Below are 15,000 nucleotides of genomic sequence, written 5' to 3'. Positions count from 1 at the left end.
CGACATTGAGAACTCCCCCGGCAGATAATGGGAACACCCCCCAACCCCCACATGCAAAAGAGGGCCCCAACCCAGGAGGCACTGCTCGGCTGTCAGTCGGCAATGCTCAGGCATGCCCCTCAACCCCAGGGGCTACAGGCACCTCTGCACCCCTGGCGTAGCCATTTGATTTTGAAAACCACGAGTGATTCGCGGCCGGGGGGGGGGGGGGGGGGGGGTGGAGATGCATCATGGGCAGATGCTACAGTGTCACTGATGTTATAATTAATGATGTTATAATTAATTTAAAAGTATGTATTTCAGGTTCACATCCTTTCTGGGCCTGAACTTGATTGTGCCACCATGGAAACTCGGAAACTCAAATCACGCCGACAAGATTTGCATTTTATTTGTGGGGCACAGTAGCACAGTGGTTAGCACAGTTGCTTCCCAGCTCCAGGGTCCCAGGTTCAATTCCCGGCTTGGGTCACTGTCTGCGGAGTTTGCACTTTCTCCCTGTGTCTGCGTGGGTTTCCTCCGGGTGCTCCGGTTTCCTCCCACAGTCCAAAGATGTGCAGGTTACGTGGACTGGCCATGCTAAATTGCCCTAAGTGTCCAAAAAAGTTGGGTGGTGTTACTGAGTTACGGGGATAGGGTGGAGGTGTGGGCTTTGGTAGGGTGCTCTTTCTGTTCAACTGGAAACTGTCTCCTAAAAAAGTAACACACAATGACACAACGCTCCCATCATATGGCAGGCTTTCCCAAAGTTCAGGTCCTAAATGATTGGTCCACATGTAGTAATGAAGGCTTTGAACAGCAGCTCGAGCTGAAATGCCCTTTTAATACTTTGAGGTACATGGCAGAACTCCCAATTTTCTTGCAAACAATTTCACTGGGGAGATTCTGATCCACTACTATGCACGATGCCAGAAACTCCTGTCATTCCTCCTGCTTGTTTGCAGAAATGATGTATTAAAACTGCACCCCAATAGACTTGCTAATTTTAACTTTATTTCTGTTTTTGCAATCTAGTTCAAGATGTAAAACTTCACACCTCGGATTTGCCCACTGTTGACAATGGCACATCAGGATTTGAATTAACGCAGCATCACATAACATCACACTTGCTGTTATTGTAGCCTTTATTCAGATTGCCTTTGTAATGTGATTGCTGCTGTGCAAAGCTACTGAGGTGCAATAATGAAACTTACTTTTAAAATATATAATAATGGAATATAGCAAATGGCTAGCAGTGAATTTAAACCCCTATACTCGGGACCTCTCAATTGAAGGGCTAATTGTACATTTTTAAACCAGTTACACGTCTGCTTTCTACATCTTGTCAGCTGAACCTTCCGTGAAATGCTTTTGTTCTCCATTTCTCACAATCTCTAACTCCGAATGCTGTAGCTGGCGGTACACGTTGGTGCTTCTTCAGCAGTCATATTCAAATTGAACTGTGGGAGTTGTGGTTCTTCACATTCTCGTCAAAAATTGGGCAGGGAACTACAATTCCCATGAACACAAGCAGCTGGGCCCGGACTAAATTCTCTCACTCAGACTGTAGTGATTGGTTTAACTCTGTTGCCAGCAGGAACTGGGAGGAAGCAGCAGTAAGATCTTGAGGCTGAATTTCAACAGTAAAAAGAGAGAGGAAGCTACCATCAGAATCAATAGGGCGGATAAACAACGTGAGAGCCAATTCAAAGACCACCATTTTAAACCTGCAAATTTGTGCAGACTGAATGACAACAATTGTCACTTTGTCCTCCGTGGCAGCTAGTTCGCCGACAGTCCTATGTTGCAATGTTTGTGACTGCAGACAAGACAGGAAATATTCACTAAAGCTTTTTAAATAAAGGATAATGCATAGGCACAGGTAGACTTCTACAGACAAATGACCTAATTCAACAGCAGGGCTCTTTTTATTACAAAGTGTTGCACTTTATTTGTTTTCAGTACAGCTGGATTATTCAGCACATTAGCACAGTAATGAGCTGCAACAGGCCACATGAGGAAGCGAGTCCATGTTCACCAGTCACTCTCATTTCTTAGATAGAGGGCGACAGCACGGCTACCTGTCTTGAGTGGAAGTGCAATGACACCGGGTGTCCACCATTCTTCCTCCCTTTAAGAGCCTCTCCTGAAATTGAGGAATGTGAAAATGGAACTGAGCATAAAGCTCCTGCAGTGAATAACTCAGACTTCTGCTCATCATTGCTGTAAAATATTGGCAAATGAACAGACACCAGCACCAAAAGAGTTGGCAAGCAGAGCGTTAGAGCGTTGCTTAAGAATCTGAGTGACAGGGCAGCACGGTGATGCATTGCTGCCTCACCGCGCCAAAGACCCAGGTTCGATCCCAACCCGGGTCATTGTCCGTGTGGAGTTTGCACATTCTCCCCGTGCCTGCGTGGGTCTCATTCCCACAACCCAAAGATGCGCAGGGTAGGTGGATTGTCCACGCTAAATTGTCCCTTAATTAGAATTTTTTTAAATTTAAAAATAAACAATTTGAGTGACACATTTGAACATAAATAATACTTTCAAAAAGCATTATTTAAAAGGTAGTGTTAGTGTGGCTGTGCTGTAATTCACCCACTGACCACTAGGAGTCTCATTGGTATATCAGTGAATGTTAGAGTCAGGTGACTTCAGACAGACTCGGGAGCTGGGAGAGAGGTTGCTTGTGCATGTTAATACTGTTATTCATCTGTTGTTTTGTATGTATTTGACCCACAGTTAATGTTAATAAATCATTTATACCTTTAGCTACAAGTGTTCTTGTAATATAAATCAGGCCATCTGACATGAACAGAATTCCCTCTGTGGGCACAATCAGTAAAGTGTGTTCAAACTGTGCTTGAAGTTAACCCTAACCCTGGTTAGTTACAAATTAATTTGCTTTGATCACAAACAAAATCTTCCATGAACCAGCACAAATGAGTGGAATAGAATATGATTGTTTCACTCCAATTTCCTCCATTAAAGGTGGGGAGGTATTTGTGTGTGTGTGTCTGTGGATGGGGGGTGGCACACTATGCCTGTCACTTCTGCCATGTCTGTTGTTAATCCACATCTGCTTGAATTTTACCAGTGGTGGGAGAAGTGTCCATCTGTCAACCTTTTAGAATATTGAGGCCTGTAAGTAACCAATTAATGGTCACTTAATCACTTAAGGGTCTTCTGTTGCTGTGGGGTTGCCTGCGCCATGTAGTGAGGCCAACAGCTAAACCTTGGTAACCTGGCTGTGGGCTCAGGTGATAGCTCCTGTTTGTGCAATCTGCGCCCAATGGAGGCCACCCTCCCAATGCAAATGGCCGTCTCTACTTATTTCCCGCCTATGACACCCCCAAACTAGGACTGCCTGATTAGTCCATGTTAAGTTGCCATGAGTTACCTCATTCTCTGCCTCCTCCATGGCTCTTGGTCCACCCTTAAACAAACGGATGTGTTAACTCCCCGGATGGCTGTGAATATCCATATTTGATTAGATGTTCCCTTGAGGCTTAGAACTGTCTGAAGTTAAAATGCCAATGGTCACATGATTTGCAGTGCCCATTTTATACTTGTCTAATTTTTTTTTAAAGTATTGACCGAAAGTTGATAACATTCTGAGGCATAGCATGATTTAAAATCTAGGAAAATAACTTGAGAAATTATGCTAAATCACTTAATTGTTTCATTGGTGTACAACAGCTTATTTCTTAGCAAATTTTAAAAAAAAATTTCGAGTACCAAATTATTTTTTTCCAATTAAGGGGCAATTTAGCATGGCCAATCCACCTAACCTGCACATCTTTGGGTCGTGGCGGTGAAACGCACGCAGTCACGGGGGGGAATGTGCAAATTCCACAAGGCAGTGACCCAGGGCCGGGATTCGAACCCGGGTCCTCAGCGCCTAGGCAGCAGTGCTAACCACTGCCTTGTGCCACCCCTGTTTCTTAGCAAATTAAGTATTTTTTACATTTAAAAATAACTAGTGCCTAAGAACCCGAGTACAATTTGAAGATCCGTCACAAACCAGTGTAATTGGTGAAAAATCTTAATTTTGACCTGGGGAGGGGGAATGGAGGTTGTGCGGGGTCAGTTTTATGAGCAGAGCCCAATTTGGGTGAAGTGAATCTTGAACTAGGATAAAGGATTCAGAAAACATGAACGCAAGTATTTTCGGGCATAAATCGCTCAAGATACAACCACCCTGCCCTGCACCCACACCTCCCCACAATCCATTTTGCATGATAGTAGCATATACATTCCTGTTTTTATTGCATTATTGATTTTGTGTTATTTTTAAAAAATCAAAAGTTGGGAAACTCAGATCAAGGAAGGTGAAATAAGCTTTTGTAACAGACAGTCCCTTTATCGACTAGACTGCCAAGAAATCTCCAAGTGTAAGTCCGACAGTAAAAGCATTTTAAATTAGAAATCAATTTTCCGCACTTTCTTCTGTCTTTTATGAGCAGAAAGCTTAGTATTGAAGGTTCTGGCTGGCTGGTAAGCAGCAAACCACCAGAATTAAGGTGTGACTAGTTTTGGTCCTATCAGCATCCAGTTTTGCCTTTTCAATAGGTGACGAATCAGCATTTCAATGAATTGACAGTATCACCGGAGAGTCAGCCTTACTCCCGGGACTCACTGGCTGTGCCACCAAATGCCAAACAAAACAAAACAACGACAGATAGTTCAAATTTAGAACAGTATGAAGACCAAAGAAACTCTGGGCAAAGACTAAGGTTGTTTGTTTTTATAATAACGTACAAAGCAGCGATTATTCTGGTCAAGCATAGGTTCTTCCCGTCAAATCTAAAGCACATGCAATTGCCCCCCTCTCTGATATTATGTTTAGTGTTGGGGACATTACATTGGATCATCAAAAGATTTTGTAGGCCATGGCTAGGGCTTTGAAACAGACAGGCAACAACTGAATGGGATACTCAAGCAATGGATTCAGACTACCTGAGGCTTAAACTGCTCGTTTAACATACACAGATTATGGGTGGCAGGGTGGCGCAGTGGTTAGCATTGCTGACTCACGGCGCCGAGGACCCGGGTTCGATCCCAGCCCTGGGTCACTGTCCGTGTTGAGTTTGCACATTCTACCCTTGTCTGCGTGGGTCTCACCCCCACAATCCAAAGATGTGCAGAGTCGGTGGATTGGCCACGTTAAATTTCCCCTTAATTGGAAAAATCTTTTTAAAAGTTAATATACACGGATTATTGCTTTCACTTAGTAAAAGTACATGTTTCTTCTTATTGTCTAATCATCTGTTCAGTGACTCTCTTGCACGTGAGTTACCTACTAACTGCTAACTGTGCTTGAGCTGTCATTTCATTTTCTTTAAGTGCTGTATATTCTACTTCTGTTCTTGTCTGCGCTATTTATTAATGTGAAATTGGGAGATTTTAAGGGAATGAGGGGAAGCATTCAGCAGAAGGAGGGTTAAAAATAAAATTGTGCAATGGGTAACTGAAAGAGGAAGTCATACACTGAACTTTGCTATTGGCTTTGCCGCAACATAAATAGCCAATCGAATCCCACAATATACTGACGTGTTGCAAGCCCCAGTTAGAAAGCAGCAGTCGCGACAGGGGCTAAACAGAGGAATTAACCCTATTTTTGCCAGAGTACCATGAGATATTCAACGCTGGACGTTGCAGCGTTCAGTCCGCCTGCAGCACCTCACTGTGGCACAAAAGAGTGGATCAGCTGAAAGGGGTTTACAGAGAAACCACAGTGAAACAAATCAAATCAATAAAGAACATAGCTCTTAAAATCAGAGAGCAGTTAGAGTGAGATTAATGATCAGGGTGTGGGATTGATTGCTAACCCATTTAAACACAGAGAACTGAGATTATTTTTCCCCCAGGTTAAGATGCAACAGCATTAGTACCGTTTTACACCAAGCCGCCTAAAAATAGAGGAACGTAGGAAGAGGTGTCGGCATTTCAAGCCCTTGAGCGTACAATCAGATCTTAGTTGGTCGTCAAATATCACAAAGTTCTGATTGTCCGCTCAAGGGCTTGAAATGAGTGCAATTTACAAGTACTCTGAAGGAAGAAAATGAAAATTTAGTGATAACTTTAGTGGTAGAAAGTTACAATTTAGTGATAGAAAGCTAGTTGTGATGCTATTTAATATTACTGACAAACCCAGGTAGAGAGCCAAGACCCATAGAGTCATAGAATTAACAGTGCAGAAGGAGGCCATTCAGCCCATCGAGTCTGCACCGGCTCTTGGAAAGAGCACCCGACCCAAGGTCAACATCTCCACCCTATCCCCATAATCCAGTAACCCCACCCAACACTAAGGGCAATTTTGAACACTAAGGGCAATTTATCACGCCCAATCCACCTAACCTGCACATCTTTGGACTGTGGGAGGAAACTGGAGCACCCGGAGGAAACCCACGCACACACGGGGAGGATGTGCAGACTCCGCACAGACAATGACCCAAGCCGGAATCGAACCTGGGACCCTGGAGCTGTGAAGCAATTGTGCTATCCACAATGCGACCGTCACGATTGAGATGAGAAGAGTTGATAAGTTTGAAATAAGGGAATGAGTAAATCACGTAAATTTCAGGCAGGAACGAACTTGTAATCATTAAAAAGGAACAACCACTCATGTTGCTTTTTTCAGAATGAAGTTGGCATGACACCTGAACCATTAATGCAAGAACACCTCAATGCCGCACTGGTATTATCTGAAGGAGACACAACTGGCTAAAGTATTGAACGGAGGATTTCCATGAATTTTCTTTGGGCGGAATTCTCTGTTCCTGAGATTAAGTGTTGACGCCAACGCAGTATTCGTGGACTTTCACGACAGCAAAACTGGCGCCGAACCTGGACTGATTCAGTGACAGTGGAGGGCCTAGCACCGGTGCCGCGTGGAACACAATCAATTCCAATGAAAAACTGTGCGTGATTCGCCGGGCCCATGATTGACACTCGGGGGGCTGACAAGCTGCAGCGGCACAAACACATTACACTCCCCAGACACATCATCCCAGCCAACAAGCTGGCACTGGTTGCGCTGGAGCGTGCCCATACAGCTGATTGGTCGGCTGGGGCCAGAGGGCACGCAGTGGGGGGGGGGGGTGGGGGGTGGCCTGGAGGGACACCTGTACAACCCGAGGCATTAGGTTCACAGTGGGTAGTCTGTAATGTGTGCAGCTGCATGGCTGCCTGGTCGGCTGCGGCAATGGTGATCCGTGCCCGTCCACTCCCACCCACAGTTTACCTCATGGCCACCCCCTGCTAATCCCTCCGGCCCTGGCAGAAGCCCCCCAGCCAGTGGCAAACTGTCAACAAACTATGGCAATGTTGGTCACTTTCCGTACCCCCTCTCTCTCCCTCAGGAGCCACAACACCGGTTTCACAATTTTTAAAGGCACAAGTTGTTGGGAACTCGGTCCATCGGAGGCGGAAAATTGCGGAGGCCCGGGAGAATACCGGGTTGAGCCCCCTAATGATATACAAATGGTGTTTACTGTACGTGCGTTCCGAAATGCATGGACGCCGTTGTTGAGGTGATGGAGAATTGTGATTTGGCGTGAAATCGGCACACGCTGCGATTTTGGCATCGGAACTTATTCTCCGCCCAATCGCCTTTCCCGATTTCAGCATCAGCCAACGGAGAAACCCACCCTTTATCTGTTACAATATAACATTTCAGTAATCAAAACTTAAAATATATTTGATAAACTCAGTAGAGTAGCAGCTTTTTCATTTTTGTGAAAACCCACATTCAATTTTAAAACAAATCTATTGGCCTGATAAAATGTAATGCCATCTTGTAAGCTACTAAGAAAGACAACATACTTTATGGCCCTTGCTGCTTTAAATTACTCGGAATTCTCTTCAACATACGATAGAATCCTTTTTTCAGTAACATGACTAATCATTCCAATGTTAATTAAGTGCCAATCCCAAACTCTGGATGTTTCATAAAACCGTGTGCAACACTATTGCTGGGGGATTCTGTTTCCTGTGTTTGCGGAATTCTAGATCCAACGTTATAATGCTGCTGACTGCATCATTGCCATGTGATTGTGAAAATGATGATGAGGTATAAAATTCGAGCCTGCTGTTCATCTGTCTGATTACTAGGGAAAAGCAGAAAAGATGTATGGAGATTTTTTTACCTTCTCATTAAGCCACACTCCCTGAGACTACCCTATAAGCAGCTTCTAGGTGGGGTTGTCACAGTTGGTAGCCCTGCTTCAAGGTGAACAAGCACCGTCTGGGAGTGGGTAGGGTGGTCACTGCTCCTTCTTGCCCCTCCCCTAGGGAAGTGGCCTTGGCTTTGCTCAGCACCTTTGTGACATCACAGCTTAGCTTAGAAGCTTGCTGTCAGGACACAGTGTTCCAGCGGGTATGCACTGGGCTCTCATGTTCCCTGCTGACCACATCAACATGAGGCCCTCCTTCTGAAAGCATTGCCTTGTTCCACTTGTTTCAAAGAATTGTTGCCTCAGTCCTTTGCGTAAGCTGGAGGACAGTGCCACCAATAATTAATTTACCTTAACATAAGGCCTCCACTCATCTCATACACCACGGAGAGGAATATTGTTTGTTATACTTTAATCTGTGCAAAATGTCTATGTTTAATACACAGACTATGATCAGCCGCAAGTCGGAAGGTGTCAATGATTAAAAAAACCCACTAACATCTTGGTGGATTGCCAGTTCCGTTCACCACACTGTCAAAACAGTACAATTTTAGGGGCCATTTTGTTCAGTGATGCAGTATAAACAATACATTCAAATTTGTTTACAAACGCTGCCATCATGATTGTAATAGACACTTGGAAAGATGTCACTTTTTTTTTAAAGCAGAAGTCGTCAGTTGCCAGTAATTTCATTAACTTTACAAATAATGAGAGAGTTTCCCCTTGTTTTTTTAAAGGGAACATGATAGACCTTTGGTAAATTTATCAATTATCTAAATTTGCACCAATTCCAATTCACTAAAGATTAACTATACCTTTCTCTTTGAATGTACTTGTCTCCTTTGTTCATTGAAGGGGATAGAAAATGGTGTCAAGTTTCATTCCTGTCAATAGGAACAGGAGTAGATTCCTCAGCCCTCGAAACGGCTCCACCATTCAGTGAGATCACAGCTGATCTGTACTTCAACTCCCCGTGTACCCGGTTTTCATCCTCTTACTCAACAGAACCTAAAATATCAAGCACTACTGCAAAAGCTCCAATTATCCCAACATTCATGGCTGCTCAAATAGATGACATTCAATGGCATTACCATCACTGAATCCCCCACTATCAACATCCTGGTGGTTACCATTGGCCATAGACTGGCCATATAAATACTGTGGCTGCAAGAACAGGTGGGAGGCTAGGAATCCTGCAGCAAGCAACTCACCTCCTGACTCCCCAATCCCTGTCCGCCACCTGCAAGACACAAATCAGGAGTGTGATGGAATACTCCCCACTGACCTGAATGAGTGCAGCTCCAGGACAAAGCAGTCCGCTGGATTGACACCCTTTCCACAAACATTCACACTCTCCACCACCAATGGATAGGAGCAGCAGTGAGTACCATCTACAAGATGCACTGCAGGAATTCACCAAGGCTCCTTATACAACCATTATCACCTAGAGGGAAAAGGGCGGCAGATACACAGGAACATCACCCCCTGGAGGTTCCCCTCCAAGCCACTCACCGTCCTGACTTGGAAATATATCGCCGTTCCTTCACTGTCACTGGGTCAAAATCCTGGAACTTCCTCCCTAATAGCACAGTAGGTTTGCCTACACCACATGGACTGCAGAGATTCAAGGAGGCAGTTCATCATCACCTTCTCCAGGGCAATTAAGGGTGGGCAACAAATGCTGGCCCACCCATATCCCGTAAAAATTGAATTTTGAAAAGTTGGCTACTGATCAAATATATTTTCAATATTCTAAGAGATATTACAGTCAAGTTAACGTTCCAGTCAATTATTCAGTCGTGTTTGAAGACTTTGATCACAAATATAACATACTCAACACATAAGTGCTTCAACAGGGGAAATAGTGATACTCAACAATGTGATTCAGATTGGCTGTTAGATGGATTTCAAGTGACTGAAATGGGAAAAGCAAAGCTGAATTTTAAAATCTATACAATTGTATTCTGTTTAATTGAAATCAGTGCAGTGGAACTGGGAACAAAACATAATTATGATCTGTGGAAAGCATTTTAATTACTGAGAAAATCTAATCACATAATATGCATTCTCTTACAGCATTCAAATGTAGTACAATCCCTCCCCATCAACGGTACACAAGTATCGTTCTCACCAAAGTAAGTAGCTGCAGTTTAACTTCATTATCTTTGCAATTGTTCTTCTCGATCTCCCAGAACTTCATTATTTGCAGCTAGACGTGAAAGTGGGTGATATGCTGAACAATTGTATTCCCTACAGATCCGATTACTTAACTGCAGGTGACATTGAGTTGGGAAGGAATTGTGGATCAAGGTTTCCCAAATCCACCTCATTCAGGGCCGTCATGCCAGCAAAGGCGGACTTCTATTCCATCAGCCTTTGTATTTTGAACTCAATCCCCAAGGCACTCACTTTAAATAACACTGCTCATCTTCTTTCACATCAATTATAATTGGGCACCAAAATATTCAATAGTATGATTCTGGCAAAGGCTTGAGTTTTTGGCTCACTTTAGTGAGTTCTACTCTTCCCTAACAAACACAAATGTCACAGCAGCACATGTGCCGCAATTTTCAAGCAGGTTTGTTAGTGTGATGTTAATGCTTAATCACCCCTAACCATCTCTAAGGCATTAATTATGACTTCAGAAAATTAATCTCTTTCACTGTGCATTGAATGCAATATGCACATTTTAAGAAGCAGCGGGTATTCTTGCTGCTTAGCCAACAGCTTGTTTCTCAATGCAGTGCAAGGCAGTGGTGGGAAGCACTTTAGAGCTTGTGCCCCACAGTATTGCCAGGGCTTTCTCTGAAGGTCCAAAATTAAGCTAAACAGTGTGGAAAGTCATTCAAGGTACATACAACCGGTGTCACCAATCACCACATTTGCAATCTTTTAGTTGTCTTCAAAATCTATTATGACAGAAAACCTAAAGTAGAGCAAATAACACATATTCTGTACCCAACAGTAAATAGACAAAGTGTCCAAGGTAGACCATCCTAATAAACTAAAAAGGTTTGGAGTTTGGATGAAAGGAAAGAGACCATCTCTAATGAAGCCATGCTCTACTCAGAGCTTCGACATGGCAAGCAAACCATAGGAGGGCAGATGAAACACTTCAAGGACACCCTCAAAGCCACCTTGAAAAATTGCAACATCCCCACCGACACCTGGGAATCCCTGGCCCAAGACCACTGGAGGAAAGGGTTCTGGGCATGAGCTGAGCACCACGTTTAATCACCAAGAACAAGCTGAAGCCAAGTTTCGACAGCAAAAGCAGTGCCCCATCCAACTGCCATCCGCCTTACATGTGACAGAGACTGGAGGTCATGAATTAGACTCCTCAGTCACCCGAGAACTCATTTGAGTGTGGAAGCAAGTCATCCTCAACTTCGAGGAACTGCGTAAGAATAACAAGAAGACAAAAACAATACAAGGTAAACCTTATTGAAATGTCCTTGCAAGTGACACCGTGATACCACCTCAAATTAAATATATTTTTTGTGAAGACAGTGGGCGGGATTCTCTCAGCCCACGCTGGGTCGGAGAATCGCCGGGCCGGGCGCGAATCGCGCGACGCCGCCCCGACGCCGGTCCGCCGATTCTCCGGAGAGCGGAGAATCGGCGCCATTGGCACCGGCGTGGTTGGCATGGCGCCAGTCAGGGATGGGCCGAGCGGTCGCTCCAGTGCCGTGCAGGCCTACTGAGGGGCTCGGAATCGCTGTTCCTGAGGGCCTGTTGACGCCATCGTGAAACGCGGCGGCGTTTACGACGGCATCAACACTTAGCCTCAGGATCAGAGAATCCCGCCCAGTACCTCTTAAATATGTGGCAGTTCTTTCTGATCGAATTGGTTCACCTTCTTCACTTTTATTGGTCGGTGTTTTTAGTAAGGTGCAGGGCGTCCACAGTGAGTTTGAAAGTAAAGAAATGTATTGTACAACAACTACATACGTGAGGTCTGGTCAACCTCACCGTGTACTCTCTCACTTGTTGGTCGGTTCCACACTGGCCATCCTTTTATACAGGTACGGGTGGATAAGCTACCTCACCCCGAGAGGGGGAGCTCATACTCACTGAGGAGCACGGGGAAACAATCATCTTCAGACCATTTGTCCTGTGCTGGTTATTACATTCCTCCCTGCCAAAGTCGAAGACCATCTCAAACAATGATGAAGAGGCGAAGCTGACACAGAGGAAGAAAAAAACCCGAGAAAGACGAAGAGGAAGAAAATGGGGTAGCACTTGCAGCAGCCGGACGATGAAAGTGTTTCAGCTCCAGTCGGTCGTTGTCGAACAGATAAGCAGAACCGATCAGTGAGCATCATTTTACAATAACTATCTTATGCTCTAACATTCCACAGTCAGTATGTGGTACATGTAAACCAATAGGTGAACTGTTATTGGACACACTGCACTCCAAAGTCAAGTGACAGATGCCACCAAAGCAGAGACTATGGATTTCTCATTAATCTCCCAGCTGCTTGTTATACTACGAGCCAATCAGTCTCGCTGAAGCTCTGCCTTTCTCAGAGTGTTTCTGATATCCACTTTCAAAGAACTCGTCTTGGGATTCTCTCCCAAATGACAATTCTCTTCCACTCGGCCCCAAGGATCCACTTCTCAGGTTTCAAACTCACCTTTCAATATTCCATTCCTCCAGATCTTCAGGTACGCTTCAGCGTCACCTTCCATGAACACTTGCAAAAAGTTGACTGTGCAAAGGAGCCCACGATTGTTCCAAAGGCGCGTAGCAAGAAGGCACCAACGTTTTGTGGTCTCCTTGGATCTTCTGGCTTCTCTTAAGCCCACCTTTCTCCAAGTCTGCTCCCCACAGCTCTAATTTGGAATCTCCTTACTTTTAACTTCACTCCACAGGTCCCATTTCAGATTCATGTCCCTTGACTTGATTGCCTTCTTGGGACCATTTTCTGTTCTACTCCCTGGTTTGGGATTTTAGTTTTAGGACCTCCTCCCTGATACCCTCTCATGTCTTGCTCACTCGTTAACCTTTTGTGGAATGGCACTCCTCTCCTGGGACACCTGATCTTTTTGCGCCATTTCACTTCCTTCCTCTTGTTTTTCCATTGCGCAGGCTCACAATATGAACAAAAAAACGGAGTAAGCAAGCAGGGCTCTTTACCAGCCCCAAATCAGAAACATGCAGCAACTGCACATGGGCAGCCATTGTCCAGCGGATGCGCAGAAACCCCAGAGACCTGCTGGAACCAATAGTTACCAACCTCCAATTTAGAGGCAAGTACTTTTTTCTTCGGGGTTTGTCATACTCTCTCATGTTACGACTTGCTACTGTTTAGCTTTGAGGCAAACAATAAAAGAGATATTTTCAGAAAGTGTTGCAAAACATGTATAGAAGTTTTAATATGTCACAGATGAGTGTATTATCCATGGCATTGCTTTTGGTTAGTTTTACCATGTAACGCAATTGTGTAATGCAATCAAGGCCAAAAGGTTTAATTGTTAACACTGAATCAGGAAGGCCAACATGACTGTTGTTTAGTCATGGGGCTTTGCAAATTGGAATGCACTTTTTAGTTCAGGATACAGCTCAGACGTACTCAGCATATTATTCTGCATCTGTCGCAAAGTCCGAAACCTGGTGTGTAATGTCTGCACTCGCAAGTAATATTTTATATTTCATATATATTTCCAGAACTTTCCCCCCCCACCCACCTCAACAAACACCACCTGCCAAACCTGTTGCAGAATCTGTCAATCCAGGATTGGACTACTCAGCCACTGCGTAACCCACCTCGCCGGAGTGGAAGCGAGTCATCCGCGACCCTGAGGGACTGCCCAGGAAGAAGAACATTTAATATTTGGAACAAACCTCCAGGAAGAGAGGTTGGAAGGTCAAATTGTTCTCGGTTTGATTATGTGAACCTGTTAACTATTAGTGCTCACTGCGTTTGATTGGTGAAGCCAAGGTGTGGGCCCAAGGTAAACAAAGCTGTGGGAAAGAGCTGCAAGCTCAATCATGGAATAGATGTTTTACACCAGTGAATAGAAGTTATTATAGACATAGAGCTGGTGCGCCTTCTCTGCAAAGACCTTAGATGTAAAATATACAACAGAGGTGAAGGGAAAATATCCAGAATTATTTAACGGTCTATTGGACACAGTGAAGGCTACTGTAGGTTCTGTTCTTCAATGGTCAACATCCTCAGTCATACACATTTTCACAGTAACTTCATTGCAGTGTTAATGTAAGCCTACCTGTGACAATAATAAAGATTACTATTATTCATCCTTGTGAAAATGGCCTTCATTACATAAGAGAAATAATGCACGAGTAAATCCAAAAATTATAAAACACATACGTAGCGATGTAATGGATAGAATCATGATCCTAGGTGCAATGGGACTGCCTCAAGGACTGGAATTTGAAGTGAAACTAGAAAGCAATGGGACACAATCCAAAAACACAACAAAAGAACATGTGGCCTGGACGTCAGCACGGAGAATTTAGGCCTAAAGCCTGGCAAAGTATGCCAAAGATGCATTGAATAGAAATACTACTGGAATGAGCAGGAAGAAAATGTTTACAGCAGACTGGTTGGTCATCGCATGTTCTACTTGGGTTTTTTAGAATCCAAGATCTTCAAGTCAGAACATTAGATGAAGATTGCCAAAGACAAAAGGAAATGTGAGTTAACTTTAATCATGTGAAGTTGAAACATGCAACTTTGAAATTCCCTGTGCCGAACCTTAGTTTGGAATTTAATGATGAGTAACTGAGAAAAGAAAAGGGGTGACTAAAAATAATTGGGAGTGTTTATTTTGGTCAATTAGATTGGGTGAGTTTCAAAGACTCCTGCGTATTTGC

General features: G+C 44.1%; 1 long non-coding RNA gene across 1 annotated transcript; it reads right to left on the bottom strand.

Moving 5' to 3' along the window:
• Positions 1-970: 970 nt before the first annotated feature.
• LOC140398028 (uncharacterized) lies at positions 971-8,254 on the bottom strand. The gene is made up of 2 exons (XR_011937391.1): positions 8,130-8,254; positions 971-1,606 (listed from the first exon to the last, which is right to left on the bottom strand). It is a non-coding gene; the product is annotated as an uncharacterized lncRNA (long non-coding RNA).
• Between the last annotated feature and the right edge of the window lie 6,746 nt (positions 8,255-15,000).

Source organism: Scyliorhinus torazame, chromosome 21 (assembly GCF_047496885.1).
Source record: "Scyliorhinus torazame isolate Kashiwa2021f chromosome 21, sScyTor2.1, whole genome shotgun sequence".
NCBI lineage: Eukaryota > Metazoa > Chordata > Chondrichthyes > Carcharhiniformes > Scyliorhinidae > Scyliorhinus > Scyliorhinus torazame.
Note: the sequence above shows the minus strand (reverse complement) of the source record. Positions and strands in the feature narration are given on the sequence as shown.